General features: G+C 45.9%; 1 protein-coding gene across 1 annotated transcript in view; it reads left to right on the top strand.

Moving 5' to 3' along the window:
* The first annotated feature begins 8803 nt into the window (after positions 1 to 8803).
* Positions 8804 to 13893, top strand: part of LOC118789521 (filamin A-interacting protein 1-like) — a 73947-nt gene continuing 68857 nt past the window's right edge. The window contains exon 1 of the mRNA XM_036545988.1: positions 8804 to 8946. The gene's annotated coding sequence lies outside the window, so the exon portion shown is untranslated. The remainder of the gene's footprint in view (positions 8947 to 13893) is intronic.

Below are 13893 nucleotides of genomic sequence, written 5' to 3'. Positions count from 1 at the left end.
TATCTCTTTTTCCCGTGTTTTCTACACGTTTTCCAGAAATAGATCCCTCTGTCTTTTACTCTTCCATGTTTATGTCAGTGTTCACAGGATGTTAGGATGGATGTGACTTCCTGCTGGGAGAGCATACACATAACAGCACCCATCAGTGGGTGGGGCTTCCCTTTAACCAAACATAGCATGCGCAGAGATCCTATGATCCCCTCTTATTTGTGTTCATAAGCGTGTAGTCTTTGTTGGTTAAAAATGACTTAAAAGCAACCCACATACCATTCAGACAATGGATTATGATCAATGAAAATAGTACAGCACAAAAAAAAAACAGGAAAACAGAGTGTGTGCTAATGTGACTGTACCTCATTGATCTCTGGGGAGTGGGCGGGGCTTTTTTTTACAGAGGCGGCTCCATTGTCTCCCAGCAGATGGTGCACTACCTACATGGCTCTTTGTTCTCAGGTACCCACGGGAAGCATAAAAACTACTTTGGCCTCAATGTGGTCTGACGATAAATAGTTAGAGTTGCTATGGCCATTGCCCCTCCTCTGTATGTTGTAAACAGCAAATTCCTTCTTTTGTGTTAGCAGCTACTAAAAAGGTGATATGCTGAAATCAATGCCAGCTTGGTTTGCACATGCTAGTATGAGCGCTTATTTCCACATGCATTAGGTAACACTCAATAATGGTATTTTTGAGTGAAAGCAGAAAAGTGTAAAATTTCGCACACAACAGTCACACACTCCCAAACAGAGCGGTGTGCAGCCTACACAATCTGTCAAAGGACAAAGGAAGAGGAGACCCATGTAGTCAGCTCCCTCTCTAAAGTGTTTCATTTCATGGTGCTGGTTTCTGGCTGCTCCATGTTGTCATGTTTCACCTGGAAGAGAAGGGCTCTGCCATCAGCATTCACAAATCTTAACCTTGGCCAAACAAGGTGTACCTTGTGGTGCATTGGTCTGTTATTTATAGCATACATTGATGAATTTATGTTAGCATGGAGTTGACTGGCTGAAATTCTTGATAGCTTGTACCATTTTACACAGCTGTGGATTTGGCACACCATTTGACCGGTAAATCTATTAGTCTTCTCAAATCTGATGCCACCACGACAATTGAACCAATTTTAATTCTCTGCCTTGCTGAAAAAGAAAGCAGCTGTTGTTAGTTTTAAAGATGAATGAACTTTCAGAGAAGGCAAATGACAATGTTGGCAACTTTAACTGTAAATGACAAATAAAGCATGGCAACGTTGCCAAACATCTCTTTGTTTTTGACCACTGCCACTAAATTTTTCATTTTAAATTTCACTGGGCCACATTCTGTGCATGCTGGTGATTCATTCTTGAATTTATTGCTTGAATTGTGTACAACAGACAGAATGGATTTCAGAGGATCAAAGAGAATTTCAGTAACTACATTCATAAAAGATCTGCACTAAAATTCAAAGCATTCAGCATACTGAATCAAGAATCAACCAAGAAGTTCCTCTATTTTCAGAAAGGCTATTGATAAGATCTTAATTTGTGACAGCAAACCCAGAAAGAATAAACATTTTCAGTTAAAATGGATTGCACTCTAAATTCAACCTACAATTTAAAAACAGGTGTGAATATAAAGAGGATTTCAATAACTACATTCATGTTATTCATTGAAAATGGTGATGTTTTAGAGTTAGGTATACAGGACCGATATCAGAATAACACCCTTTTCACTGATGAAGTCAGCATGCTGAAATGTTTGAATTTTCAGTGTCATATTTCTGAAAAATGTTGGATTCTGCATTTAGGAACTTGAAGACATGAAACGGATAATTATTGTTATCCGCTGTTTCGAGCTGGCCATGCCATTGAGTTATTTGACAATGTATTGACAACACTTTTTTTCTGCAGCTGCTGTATAAAACTACAATGTCCATTCCATGTTTTCCCCAGCAGAGGGCAGCACCTTACTCAGGCACATCCACCCAGCCCCTGTGCTCAACCTACAGAATCACACAGTCTGTGATGGTCGGAGGAGAGGGGTCACTTACGAGGTGCTACACTGAACTGCACAGGGCCTGCTCTACCTTAGTAAACTGCAAGCATTGTGTGCGCTGTACTGGGAAGCAACTGTATCATTGCTTCAGAAGGTGAGGGCATCAGGATGAATGTAAATCCTGGTGTCATAAGCATTCCTTTGTAGTTGGTCAATCTTAAATATGGTCCACTGTGTGGAGAGTTGGAGATCTGTTTGCAGTATCGTGCTTATGATAGTATAGCACGCTTTTTGAATTCCCATAAGTTGATTTATAATTTAAATAAATTAAACCCAAATGTGCATTGTTAATGTCTAATGTTTAGAGCACAAGTAACTGCTAGAATCGTGAAATGGTAATATGTGACACCAAACTTAGTAAAATAGCAAATTGAGGGTGGTGGTTTAGATAAACTGCATTTTCACACTACACCTGCGGGTGATACTAACAATAGCAACGTACCAGCTCTTAAAGCTCTGCAACACTCTATACTATCCAACATAACATTGCTCCCCTTCCTGGGTTTTTCATCATCTCCATTATGTTTTATGTTTGCTATGATCAAAAACATTAGCTTCTTTTAGAAACCAAAATAAATAAGGACTAAGGAATTATACAGCATTTTAGGGGGTATTAGCAGTTTTGAGCAAAAAATGCAATCAAATTATTTTGTTCGGATAATATGAGTTTAGAAAACTGATTTACAGGTAGGTATCACTATCAAAAGGTAACAATACTTGATTTCTTGATATTGAATCCAGTTACCCTTTAAGGCCCAATGTGCACTCAAACATCAGTGCAAGAAAGAGGAAAATTAGCTATCAATGAAAGCTGAAGCTCTTCCTCTGCCTTAGCTGGTTTTTCTGTCACTCTCTTCTTTCCAGAATCTTCCTCTAGTCCTTTCTTTCACACCTCAACCGTCTGACATTATTACATAACGACAGCCTACACCACTGACCTGCCCTCTGCCGTCGGCCCAGGCCTCTAAGATACCTGTGTCTGATGCTGAAACACTGGTAGAAAGGCCTCCAGACTGCCCCCTCTGCCCCAAGAGGGATAGATCCTCATTTATCACTACCACAAACAGGCATACATAAGGATTCTGTTATCTTAGGCTCTGAGTATCGATGGCAGCAGGAACGCTCGCCAGCCTTTTTAACTGTTCTGGCCTCACAAGCTCTCATTCCTCTGGGCCTGCTGCTTCCTACAACACCATCTGTTCTCAAAGGAGGGAGCAAGCACAGAAATATAAACACGGGGTCACTTTGAGGCAGCCGGCGGGGGCCGGTTTGGTCCCTGTGCCAGGCCATGTTGGCAGGCCATGTGAAGGGCCAGGGGGAGAGAGGGGTGGAGTGCTGAATCATAAATACTTCTTTTTTTAAAGTGTCCTAGTGGATGGAAGCTCAGGGTGGCGGCCAGGAGAGGGACAAGGGGAGGAACGTCCCGCGTTTAGCCTGTCTCCCTGTGCCCCTGGAATCCTGTCGAGGGGGCTCCTGCCCTGTTAAGCACATGTTGCACTCTCCCAATCACCTCAGCTGGGTTTGGGTGTCAAACTGGTAAACACTGTAAACCTCTCTGTTACTGTCCATGCAGGGGTCAAGGTGCCACAAAAAAACAAACGACTTCAGCAAACTGGAGCAAAGAGATGGGGGAGAATATAAGAACAGATTAGATTACTGTGCCATGAAGGAAAAGTAATTCATTTTAAAATCCATTTTACCCTCTTCTCCATCCTATGAATCTTCCTAAAGCCTCTCCTTAGTGATGTTGTTGGGAATGTGCTGTAGGACATGTGGACGTGACGACATGCATTGTCAGGGTGATGGAAGAGTCTCAATCCTTGCTTCGCTGACCATGATGTCTTTTGGAGTGCGCTGCCCCTAAAGCCTCCTCTATAACCCTGCAGAAGCAGTGTTGGGGCCCCAAGGAGAGGAAGTTAATGGATTTTCAATAAACACTGAGAAAAGCTGGTGGGATCACGGCAGCCACCACAAACAGCCAACATACGGACTCATGACGGGAGGTGCACACAATTACCCATGGCCCGTTCTCCCTCATAAAAAGCTCTTTAGTGCTGCGTCTGCTCCCTGGAAGGCTGTTCCAATGATGACATTTGATGACAATCTTTTGGAGGCAGGTGGTGGATGGCCTGGAAAAGTGGCCCAATATTGACTGAGATGTGCCATGTGACCCCCTTGCTTTGGTTGCAATTGGCAGCTGACCACACAAGTACTGACTCCTCGTCCTCATTGCAGTTGTTTGTCGCCCGTAATGGCTCATGGACCAGGGTTAGCTGTTGGTGTACGTGTGTGCCTTGGGTGGGGCCCAGTCAAGGATCTCTCCCAACACACAGCCCCACTATGGTGCCAAAAGCACTGCCTGATGTAAAAGTGTCAAACTAGTCTTTTTGCATGGTACTTTTGGTCTGAAAACAGGATATAGCTACTTAAGGTGTTGCTTGGCTGACATTCTTATCCAGAGTAGCTTACAGTTTACACATCACCCATTTATACAGTTGTATATTTACTAAAGCTATGCAGGATAAGTATCTAGCTCAAGGGTAAAATAGCAGTACACTACTGTGAACTGAATCAGCACACTTTGGATTGCAAGGCCTACTGCATCTCATGTGCAGAACCCTGTGGCCAAACTTCTGGTGTCTGAAGTGATTTATTCATTTTGTTACAAACAGCCAGGGTAGAAGATCACTATGGGCCCAGATCAGGCCCAGGAAGTCCTCATTAAACACCCCTGGGAGATCTCTGACCCTCATAGCTGTGAACAGGGAGTCCATCCCTCTCCTCTTTCCTTCTCGACCCTGTGTGGGGGTACAGTGGGTTCACCAATGAGCCTGGGGACCAGAATAGCAGTCCCATTCCCCTGGCAGTGGGCACTGGGCAGGTGGAAAGTTCTGACCCTGCACATTCAGAGAGCAGCGTGCTGGTAGCTGCCAGGGGAAGTTCTCTCTGTGATGCTTGGGATTAGTGTCTGGTTACCCGCGGGGGTCACCGCGGACAGGGATGGACAAAAGCCAGTTCCACCTCACTGCACATGCTCAGCTCTCTCACCGAGAGTGGTATGAGGAACCAATCAGGGCAGCACACTACATCACAAGTGAAATTTAGTGGTACCTGCTTGGTGAATTGAGCTTCATTAACCTGGCCTTTTCTGTACTGATACATTCACAACGGACAGGTAGCATTATCAGCTCAACCCTGACTTGATCCTGGCCTCAGCTGACATTTGTTCTGAACTTTGGATCACAGTTAAATCCAAGTGTTTCTTCTTTTTTCCACAAACACTTATTTGCAAGTTCAGTGACCACAAAAAGGAATGAGAAGTTATTTTGTGTTTAAAAGCCGTGAAACTGGCATTCAACATAGGCTTTAGTTTCTGTCCCTTTTAAAAATACTGGACACAACAATATTTCCAGATCAAACACCTCCTCAGTGCTTATATGGCACACTTTAGCACCAGGATAGTGAAAGCAGGGCTGTTGCTCCATCAAAACACGTGAGCTGTGGGCTTGGACACCTTTAAATGCACTCCCTCAGGGAAAACCACAGTGGACGCCACAGAAAAACCCAAGACAGCATTCTACCCTTTCATTCCTAGAATCTACGGGATAGCCGACAATGACGTGCATTACCCCATGAATTCCTTACACCACGCCCCCCTATGACAACCTGCCGAAGGGGTCACCGGCTCGCGTGGGACACAGTCTATCCAGATTGCATATGAGAAGATTGAGGGGATCGTCTCCTAATCTCCTGTTGAGCTTTAATGTCAGTAACATTCCATAAGAAACTCCTGTCAAGTGCAATCATTCTCGAATGGGGAGCAATCCTGGAACTACTGATGTGGGGAAGTCTCACTGATTTATCGTAGGCCCCACATGTGTTCTTTGTTGTTGTCTTCCACTAATCTCCTGAGTAATGAGCTTAATTGCACAGGGTAGCATCTGGTGGGTACAGTTCATTACTTCTGGCCATTTTGGTGCATTCCTTTATTGGTGTGGTAGCAGCACGCGTCTGCTGCAACTGATCTGCCAGATCCAATAAGCTGTTGTGAACTGATCGTCACCAACAGCAATATACAAAGCTGAACATGTCTGAAGTAGTAATAATAATCAGAAAATGAATTCAGACTGTGTGATTAGCTGTAAAAAATGAGGCAGAAAGTGTAACTTAAACCCAACCAGTTCATTCTGAGAGCTGTATTGTGTGATGACTCAGAAATAGCCACGGGGTTTGAGTGACACCCAGCGTGAGTGTGTGACATGTTGCAGTTTACCATCACTACAGACCCTCTAAAAAGACCAATTAGTGTCCTTCGAGACTTTGGCTAGGCGTAGTCTCCATGGGAACTGTGGCCACATGCAAAAGGCGGACATTGACAAATTGAAAAGAGCACAGATCTTGAATGGAAAATTGGATCTTTTATTTATGAAGGCCACCTATCTGCCCCTCTGCTGACAATTTATGGGTGAAGGGAGAAGGTAGGGTTGACTGACAGCTGGGACCCTCAATGCCTGGTGCAGGGAAATAACTCCAAATATGGCTTGCTCTTTGCACCCCTGCGATCCTCATGGGTCATGCACCATGGCAAAGTCGCATGGCCCGCCGTTTGCAGTGCCTGCTGTTACTTATAGAGTTAACAAAGGGGGCAAGGCCTCGCGAACTCTGCTTGCCTCGGGCGCTAGAAGGGCTGAATTACAACCATGGCTCAGGGGGAGAAGGGCGTCCAAGAATCAGTCTTGAAGGCTGCCAAGAGGTGCAAGTCAGGATACGCTCCCGAGGAAGGGGAAAGAGCAGGGGGCTGGGTGCTGAGAGAGCCCTGCTGGAGGAGTATCTAGATTTTTACAACTGACTGTGGTGTTTTTACTGCGTGTCGTGAACAGCAGTAAAATGAGGTTTATTTAGATAGTTTCTGGAGGCAGAGGGAAAACAAGGTGAAATGGATACAGCAGTAACGGAGTCGCGAGTCAAAGCTCCAGGCATAAATTCGAGTGCCGGAGTGACATGTACGTGTGTGTAAGTGTGTGGGGCAGGCCAGAGTACCCACAATGCAACGCGGTTGCATTGCAACACGTACACTTGCCCAATGTACCCCTGTGGGACATGCGAGACACAGGTTAGGATATCTGCCAATGAATGCTCTTCAATAGCAACATTTTTAATATTTGCGCTAATGGATTAAGGATTTTTGAGTCAATATTTCAATATTAAGAATGGCTGGAAAGTAATTTCTGAAAAGCTTTGAGACAAGAATGTGCATATTAGGACATAACACATGTTCCCTGGAATTTTTCCCACAGGTTTTTCCCTGGAATTTTTCCCACAAGTTTTTCAATTTCCACTTAGTACCCCTGTATTGACCAGCATATCCCTGTATTGACCTCCCTGTATCAACCACTTTGATACTCTTCTTTCCCTGATTATCAAGCCACTGCCATCAGCGAGATCCGGTGGATCCAGTTTGGATCAGGTCAACCAACTGGCCACCATTTTTGTCTCTTTTCGGGTGTGTGCTCACGATGACCTCAGCTGCATGCAGCATCTTAATAAAAGCGCTCAGGTCATGACCTCTTGCAGTGTCGGCTTTCCTGAGGTCCATCCCCCTTGCAGGAGTCATGACTACTGCCGCTGTCCATCTGTGTAACCATAAAGCCACAGCCACCACAGTTAAGAAATGTAATTGCAGCCATGTTCACTGCAGCCTGGGATGTGGGTGGGGGAAACACAGTGAGTAAAAGTGCATTATAGATCGTTTCATGACAGGTCCCCAATACCAAACAAAAGCCACAGATCAACACAAACACTCAATATGTCCTGCAAGCCACATACAGACACATACATCATATTTTGTCAGTATACACCTTCAATATACAGTATACAGTGCTTTAGTGCACCAGGTCCTGCCTCTTCACACATACTAAACTGACATTAATTCACCATTACGTATGGTTTCCCCTTGAAAAACACAGCAGTGTCCATTCCTCTCTTTCCTTCTCTTGCTCCACCATCTCTCACACCCCCTTTCTCCTTCTCTCTCTCTCTCCCTCTCTGTCTGCCTATCTGTCTGTGTCTGATCTTTGCGATAAGAACATATTTTAATCCTCAGTCTATTTGCTGGGGTCTTATTTTGTTTTTTTTTTTTAAATTTTAACTAAGAATGACTGTTGGGCGCTTTTAATTAGCAAACAGATCTGTCTGGTCTTTAGTTTTAAGAAGGCAATGGAAGTGAATTCTTTCTTTATTGCTTGCTTGCTAATAAAGGTGAATTAAAATGGAAAAAAATCTCTATCTCTCTTTCTCAACCCCTTCACTCTTACTATCTTTTCCTTCATCTGTCTCTTCCTCCATCTCATTTTCTCTCTTTCTCCCTCTATCTCTGTCCATTTCTCTTCCTCTCTCTCTCTCTCTGTCCATCTCTCCTGTGACAGGGCCATCTGGGCAGGGGGTAACAGCAGAGTGAGGCGAGGAGTGAGGCCGGCGTGTTAAATTTAGCAAGTGTGCCTATTTCCGCCAGGTCCCGTCCCCCTTCCCCTGTCCCTCTCCCTCCGCCCCTCCTCTCTGCTGCTCCATCCCTGTGACAGTCCTCTGTCACAGACCAACCCCCGTGTGAATCCTACAGGAGAGCAGAAGCAGTCGGACAGCTCTGTTTGCCCCCCCCCCCACCCCGCCCCCCTCTCTCCCAGACTCCGACCCTGCGCAGATCACACCGAGGCAACCTGAGGACACAGGCGGGGAGGGCAATCGCGGAGCGAAGGACACGAGACAGAGAGAGGGAGAGAGAGAGAGCCAGAGAGAGAGCGAGAGAGAGCGAGACAGGGAGCGCGTTACTGGATAACAATCCCTCTCTGCTGGCAGGAGGCGAAGCGACGCTCGGTGGCGGCACTGGCCAGGAATTTACTCCCGCTCCGAGATCACAAGGAGGTAAGACTGTAGCTACAGCTGGCTCCGACCGTGCCGGGCTGCAGGAGGAGCTCTCCTCTATGGCTTCCCTGTCTGCCTCTCATTCATTCATTCATTCTCTCATTCACATGTCTGCATATCCGCTGATTCATTCACGGCTTCTGGCCGAGCATGCTCACGACGAGCAGGGGCAGAAGGGAAGTGGGGTTGCCGGGTGATTTTGTGCTTTGGTAACTGGGTGCTCGCTGCAACTGTGTGAAAGAGAGAGCGAGAGGTCCGTATCTGTGATATCAGAGAGAGATATCTGCATCTGTGCTATTTGCTTAAGAGGCAGGGTCAGCAGGTAATGCTCACAGCTCTGTTTCAATGATACCGGCATTTTAGCAGATTTAGCTGAATGAGTGTCATTATAGCAGCGCAGCAGGACTGGCAATGGCCAGAGAGATTTTATGACAGGTCAAACAACGTAGAGCTTATTATTGCTGTTTTTACCAAGTGTGCTGCAAATTGTGTGTCAGAGGCACAAAATCAATCCCATACTGCTTAAACAAGGGACAAAGTACTGTGAAAGATATGAAATCTGTCTCTCAGTGTGGAATGTCACTTCATACGCAGCATCTCGTGTTCAGTGTCAAGTAGCTGGCAACGCTGAAGGGTGCTTCTGAATGGAGAGTTAGGTTTTTCACCTCAACAACAACGGGCTACCCACTGTGATAGCGGCTTTCCAAAGGCAGCGCTGTGTATGGGCAGTCTGTAAATAGCAACGTGCACACGTACAGCTGCGCTAATTGTGCTGAGAGCCTTCGGAGGCTGCGAGGCCCAGCTCGCGCTAGCAGGGGTCCCCCCGTCTGTCAGCCCGGCAAGGGCTCGAGTTTCAGGGCTTTCGTCGGGCTCGATCTGGCCCTGTGACCTCAGGGGAAGATTGATGCCCCCTCGAGTACACCGACACTGTTCGATGAGAAACCCATGTGGGTCGCAAACCTGTGACCGAGCGGAGCCCACGTGCCCCGTGTGGCCCCAGGGTTTAAGGGAGAAGCGAGGAGCCAAAAGGGGGGAGCTGCTCTGGTTCTGCTGAGGACACGTGGTTGGCTGGCAGCTGGAATGAAGGACAAGTCTGCTCAGATGTGTGTGGCGGACCATAGTGAAAAAATTGCGGCGTGGTCATAGTTCCAGTACCAATGAGGTGGAAACTTGTAGAAGCGGTCCAGCATATTCTTTGAGACTTCTACATGCAGTTTTCTCTTGTGCATACATTTCTTCTGCATTTGATCTGTTCCTTCAATTCTCTGCAGCACAGAGAGTCTGTGAACAGGAGGTGTTTTTTTTTTTAATCCACTAAGTGCTAAGGCGCAAACAGAGGGGGTGCATGTTAAATCTCCACTGTAATCTCCTTAAGCAAACACAGCAAAGAGGGCCAGCCCTCCACAATATGGTGAGAGACAGACCTACTGGTGTGGGGGACTAGGAGTCTCTGAGAGACACATGAAGTCTACACCTGTACATGCATGTGTACTCTGTGTGTGCATATGCGTGTGCGTGTGTGTGTGTTTTCTGGTGTGTGTATGTGTGTTTTCATGTTTATGTGTAGTGTATGTGCGTGTTTGTGCGTGGTGTGTGTGTGTGTGTGTGTGCGTGTGTCTACATGAGTGTGTGTGTGTGTGTGTGTTTTCATGTTTGTGTGTGTGTGTCTGTGCATGTGTGCGTGGCCGTGAGTATGTACGTGGTGCAACTGGGGGAGGCTTTGAGGAAGGGCTGAATCAGCGAGGACTAGAATGGATTAGAAAGGAACTCCAGTGACCTTTCGGAATCTGGAGAGGGGGAGGGTTTGTTTTGCAGACAACCATGGTTCTCTTCCAGAGATGCAGGTTCATAAAACATCTGGTGTTTTATTTTTCCCATGTCCACTATGATTTTATCCAATGGTTTGTACAAAGTCACACATAAAATACTGATGGATTTACTGTTCTTATGCAGAAATGGACAGATAGAGAAACATCATCAGGGCCTTGGATTGGCCCCAGGCTGACTGACAGTTGTGGGGAAGTGGGACAGTTTGGTGCTTAGACAGGGACTAATCACACTTTCTGGCACTATGGGTGTCTCTCATGCTCAGACAGGTTGATGTTTCATCCTAAAGCTTGCACAGGAGCTGCAGAGCAATCTGAGTATCAGCGCGGAGATCATCACCTTTTCAAAAAAAAAAAAAGATACATGGTGAACAAACAATTAAAACGTGTTGTTGTCATGGACACTCAATCTTCTCTGCTGGCTGTGCCAGTGAAGGAGGCTTTGGGCTTCATTCCCTGAGGTTGTTTGGCTGCCAGTGCTTGGCATGGTCCAACAGTCTCTGTGACATAAAGTCAGAGAGCAAATGGGGACACACGAGGGACCACAACCGTCCCATTCCATCAGCCTCTGCCATCGCAGAGAGCCCTCAGCAACTTTCTCGTCTCCCCCCCTTGGGTTCCTGTGGAGCGGGCGGTGTTCTGCCATTGCTGCACCCAAATGAATTCTAGAAAAGTACCAGAGGGAGTTTAAAAGGCTGGACAGTGTAGGCCCTTGCCTCCCTTCTATTTAATGAGAAAAAAAGCAGACCCTGTTTTTAATCTATTTAAGGTGTCTGTCTATTCCACTTTCTATTGTGCTATGCCCGTGGAGGCACGGCAGAGGTTGACTGTGAAAATTTGGGGTAAAACCAGACCAGTGTGGAATGAATGCAAGGCTTTCCAGGTCCTAGCTCACTTAACAGACTCACGCTCATGGACAAACAAGGCCCCACCCCGGACAGTCTCTCACCACAGCCCAGGGACCATGAAACACAGTTGTTCTCTCATGGTGTTAACACTGCAGTCAGGCTGCACCTCTTTCCTATGCAAGCAGATGAATACATACAATCCTGACAGACATATACATTATATAGACCCATAAACTTGCTGAATACTCTAATTTGAGTCAGATCCATTGTCAGTTACCATGTCAAAGCAATGCTGTTTTTGATAGTGGGGTGTGGATTTGTGACATTGCATTGTGGGAAATAAAGTGGTGAGGCAGCCCATGTGGCCCTGGGAGATGTGTTGGGGGTATCGAGGGCGTGTTCCCTGTAGGGCAGCGGAGCTCCCTTTTAGATCAGGGATAACGTTTCCTCACAGAAGGCCACTAGAGCGGGCTCTGGGAAGTGAGCTCTATTTATAAACACAAATAAATGCTTCTGTAAATCCACCCTGCACCCTAGCCAGACACGCTGTATAAGTGCTGTGAGATGGCCATTTATTATTTTTTTCAAGATTCTTCTTGTAGTGCATAATAAAAGATGTGGACTCCAGGAGCAAAAATTACTTTCAGGATGCACAAAACACTGGCTTCCCCCGTGACATACGTGATGTTGAGATAAATCAACCAGCTCTCGCAATTACCACTGCCACAGACACACACACACACAGGCACAGGCACAGGCACAGGCATGCACACACACACACACACACACACACACACACAACAGCGAGGGCGACAGGCGCACATGCATGCGTGCACACACACAAAACAGCGAGAGGGTGACAGGCACACTCTGTGTTTATAGGACACAGAGTGAGGGACTGATGCAGAGCATTGAAAGCAGTAGATAAACTGGCCTTGGTTTAATGCCGCCAAGCGTTTTGCCAGGGGAATCCAAGCCTTTGCATTTCAGCATGATGTTATGAATCCTGTCTGTAAACAGGATTGTCGCTTGGTTGGCTGGTCATTTGTCCCCCTGGGTCACAGTCTCCTTCACCACACATGTGTTCTGCAGGTCTGTGCTTTTCCTACGGCCGACGCACTGAGCTGGGCACACCCAGTCATGCGTCCCAACTGATCTTGTGCAATAAAATAATCACATCCTTAAAAATGTTTGGTTTGGTGTCTTTTGGTGCTTTTATTTGTGCATTTGATGCAGAAGACGTTACGATCTGTATGACATTTTAACATTGTCTGTCGTATGTTGAAATAAACACTTTAGCATTAATCTGGGAATACACACACCCAACAGTCAGTTGAGGTGCTCCAGTGGTGTACTCGGTTGGGGTCTGCCAAAGATCTTTGGTATATACTTTCAATAACAGCTGACACTAATACTACATGTTTAATCAGGGACAACAGATATCATCATTAGGTGACTACATGCTACATGTGGAACACACTGTGTTAACTACAGGTGACAGTTGGCTGCTAGCCATTAGCGACCCACCATCAGGTGTATGTGTCTGGCTTTAGTGTGCGGACAATATTCCATGTGCGTGACTGCTTCTGTTCGCCAGGCCGAGGTTGTGTGTCCTCCAGAGAAAACTGGTAACAGACGTGGGTCACTCTGTTCCCTCATACTGGCCCTTTCTCCCTCTCAGTTTGAAACCTGAAAAAACGTTACTCTGTTCAGCAGGGGAGCAGCAACAGTGTGACTTTTAGAACCCCCCACTCTCAGCTCCAGATGCAAGTCTCAAATGATGTCACTGATTTATCATCTTTAATGACTAAGCAAGACCTTGAAGAAATGACACCACCCCTTACCCCCCATCCCCAAGAAAACTCTTCTCTGTTTGTGCTACATTTTGGAGGCCACAAGCTGGCTGTCAAGATTGAAATGACATTTACTGTGAAGACAAAGTGTGATGTGTGTGTGTGTGTGTGTGTGTGCATTATGCCTTTTCCATTAAAGCACATCCAGAGCTGGTTTCATCCAGTTTGTAAGTAGTTTACATTACATTTGTCATTTGACTGTTACATGTGGTTTCAACTTGGGATGAACTCACAGCTTTTGTCTATAAGTCTTAAAAGTTAGCCCCAGAAAAAGTTTTAACCACGTAAATAAACATAACAAGACTGTTGCAGAAGGTACATCTAATCATATGCTTCTCTTGGCTTTTAATAAATAACCCAAGATGCCTTTTTACTCCAAAGTACAGTATGCACTTTAATGAAGCTTAAGATGGAATCATA

Source organism: Megalops cyprinoides, chromosome 14, assembly GCF_013368585.1.
Source record: "Megalops cyprinoides isolate fMegCyp1 chromosome 14, fMegCyp1.pri, whole genome shotgun sequence".
Lineage (NCBI taxonomy): Eukaryota > Metazoa > Chordata > Actinopteri > Elopiformes > Megalopidae > Megalops > Megalops cyprinoides.
Note: the sequence above shows the minus strand (reverse complement) of the source record. Positions and strands in the feature narration are given on the sequence as shown.